The sequence below is a fragment of the Arachis hypogaea genome, unplaced genomic scaffold, assembly GCF_003086295.3.
Source record: "Arachis hypogaea cultivar Tifrunner unplaced genomic scaffold, arahy.Tifrunner.gnm2.J5K5 arahy.Tifrunner.gnm2.scaffold_78, whole genome shotgun sequence".
Lineage (NCBI taxonomy): Eukaryota > Viridiplantae > Streptophyta > Magnoliopsida > Fabales > Fabaceae > Arachis > Arachis hypogaea.
Genome location: NW_027255496.1, coordinates 26,921 through 30,000, shown reverse-complemented (window position 1 = coordinate 30,000; position 3,080 = coordinate 26,921).

Here is a 3,080-nt window from a genome sequence, read left to right as displayed (position 1 = left end):
TCATTTGAGTATTCAGGTAATGAATAGTCAATGAGCGAAGGGCGCAGTTACCACAGCTATGAGTTCAAGCGGCTACCCTATAGTAGCAGTTAATTGAGGCTCGACAGACCTGGGCTAAGGAGATTCTCTGGGGAAAGCCCTTTTTTTGGTGAGGTCAGGCACCCCCCACTTTCTGCTAGAGCAAAAATGAAAGAAATCTTGTATTGTATGTAATCCGCCCTCAAAGAGAGCTCAGCTCAAGAGGACTACATTCAACAGAAGAACGAATGAAAAAGGAATTCCTACAGGGAAAGGCAAATGGAAGGCTTTGGGACAACATATTAGTTAGAAAATAAAAACAAAGAAAGACAGAGAGAGGGTGCATGCCCTCTTCTCTTAGAAAGCCCTGGTGGAGCACTAACAAGGGGCAATCCAGAATTCTAGTTATCACTTCCAAGCAATATCGCATAAACAAAGACGATATCATCAGAAAAAGATAGAAAAAAGAGATCTCTTCCATTGGCACGTTTAGTTACTTTGTCAATGGTTCGATTAGATGCTCTTCTACAAACAGGACTTGTCGAGTCTGGTTCGAATCGGGACTGATCGAGTAGAGGATGGTATTTTCGCTTTCTATTTTTCGAGATGGAATGCCTATTATAGTAACCCAGCAAGGGATGCAAGGCTTTCTGACCTTCACCCCTCTGTTTTGCGATCCGGTCTTGGATAAGGCTAGTGGTATCCGTATTCTAATAATTATTAGAAGATCCTAGCTTCTTTTAGAAAATAGGAATGAACCGGCCATCAACATATAAAGGAAATCGAGTGAGGCTTGAAGACCTGTTATTGAATCAGTTGGTGCCATTAATTCTGTTGGAGGCAGGGCAATAGGAAATCTCTCTCTTTATACGAAATATCTTGAAAGGCGAAGAGCGACTACTTTTGACTTTCTGCTCGTAGTTCCTCTATTCTTAGTGTAGTGATACAGTACTAGTGCAAGAGCGCTTACGGCAGCTCGTAGCTATTGGTGGCTTCCTTCTCTTTAAGAAAGAGGGAAGGATTCACCGCTATGGAAAACCTGATCTCATGGATTAGCCAGAACAGTGGAGAAGCAAGGAACTGCTAGTTACATCTTAAGTCTGTAGTGACTCATTCATCGGGAGCGGAGGGAATAGCTTCAACGGAGAAAGAGGGGTCGGAAAGCGAAAGGGCAGAGGGATCAGAGCCTAAAGGCCACTTCCTGATATAGGAGAATTCCAGATAGTGTAGTTATGTCGAGCGACAGAAGGGAGTCTTCAGACTGAATATAAGAATAGTCTTGCTAAGATGAATGCCGCTTGAACGAGTTTAAGAGGTGAAAGAGTTCAATCCCTTTTCAGGTCGGGTTAAAGAAGGGTCTCATCGGGGTATTCACCTAGCTCCCTAGCTTCCTATATTCCACTCGAGCGGGATTAAAGGAGATGAGTTATTCTCGTAGCTAAATGCCCAAGTCGGGCAGGGATAGAGGATCAAGAGACTGTACTCGCCCTCAACCATTCAACAGAAGCAATAGCAAAGAAAGCAACAAGAGTGGAGAGAACAAGCTCTTCAAGCTCAGCTTCGGCAACAGCAACTCGAGAAAGCAATTCAGTTTGTGAGGAACCGGCCACTTCTTTATATACGTTGCCATTTGACGATCTGTCTGTTCAGGCAGGTGACACGGAATTGAGTACGGAATCAGAGAAGGGGGACAGCAACGTAAAAGACTGAGGGAAATGAGTTCCGAGATCTTTTTTTATTCCCAGTTTCGTCTCGTCTATCGGTCCTTAGTCTTAGAGAAATTGGTGGCGTCAAGAGCAAATAGAATCAATAGATAAGATTTTCCTCGATGAGTTGGCTAAAGCCCTTCGCTTCGCCCCTTCTCCTTCGATCCAAGCCACAAGGCAAAAGGCAAGCTGACTTAGAGGCTGAATGCCTACTTTATGAATAAAAGAATTTACCAAAGGCTAGCTATCGAGTCACCCTAACGGAGAACTCTAACTGAACTTTCAAGCTTTCTTTGAATTCTGTGTACCAGCCACCGATTTTCTCTTTTCCAAAATAATAAGTGAGACTTCTCTAAAGAGAGTTGACCGGCAAAAAGCAGATCTTAGCTTAGGGCTTAGACTGACTTCCTTGAAAGATAGCTTGCTTGAAGCCTAAGACGGATAACTTCCATAGTGGAATTCCCGGATCTTACCGTACTTAACTAGTGAAATTTCCGTATTCTAGTCACCCTTTTCTCACTACTCTGGGATGAGCTCTGACTGGTAATAGTCTCATTGGCTTTAGAATAAGTTTCGAACAGATAGCCCGCCAGACGGGCATGCAACCTCAGACGCGCATTCCTTTCCCGTACCCGTAGCCCTTACTCCGGCTTACGTTCGAGCTACTACACTACGTAACCTATCCCGCTTTGTTAATTGTGTTAAGTATAACTGGGATTGTTGTAGAATGTAATCACAATGCACCATGGGAGTGGCAGTAGCTCCCTGTTGCATTGCATGAGTTCGAAGCTGTTATTGCCTGTTGTAACTCTTTATATTACTCTCCTCTGGAGGGTGGTACTCTAGCCCAATCTATCTGGTATGGCTACCAGGTGGTTTTGCTTCTTTGTTGGTGATCCAACCCCTTCTGTGCCGGCTGAGACAGTAAATGATGGACATAGCTTAGTCAACAAAGCAGCCCTTGACCTTAACTTGGCTCCAGGATCTGTGTTTGGGAAGAGAACTCTCATTAATGACTTGGATGCGGCCAATAAGAAGCTCAAGACTCAAGATTCTTCTCAGACCTCATCCTTCTCGTCTGCCGATGCTACCTCAAAGATGTTGCTGTCTGGAATGGCTAAGGAAGCGGCCAACTTAAAGCTTCCCGCCTATGAGACCTAGTTGCTCGTATCGGCTATTACCTCCAAAGCTAGTCGCTCGTCTGCGCCTGCACCTACAGCAAAGGGAACTGAATGGAAGTCCCGGTACGCTCATTATTAAAGGTCTTACTTCTTTTAGAAGAACAGCCCTGTCAACTAGTTAGGCTTCTTAGTAAGCGTAGGACTGATACGAAAAAAAGATTATCCACTGTAAAAT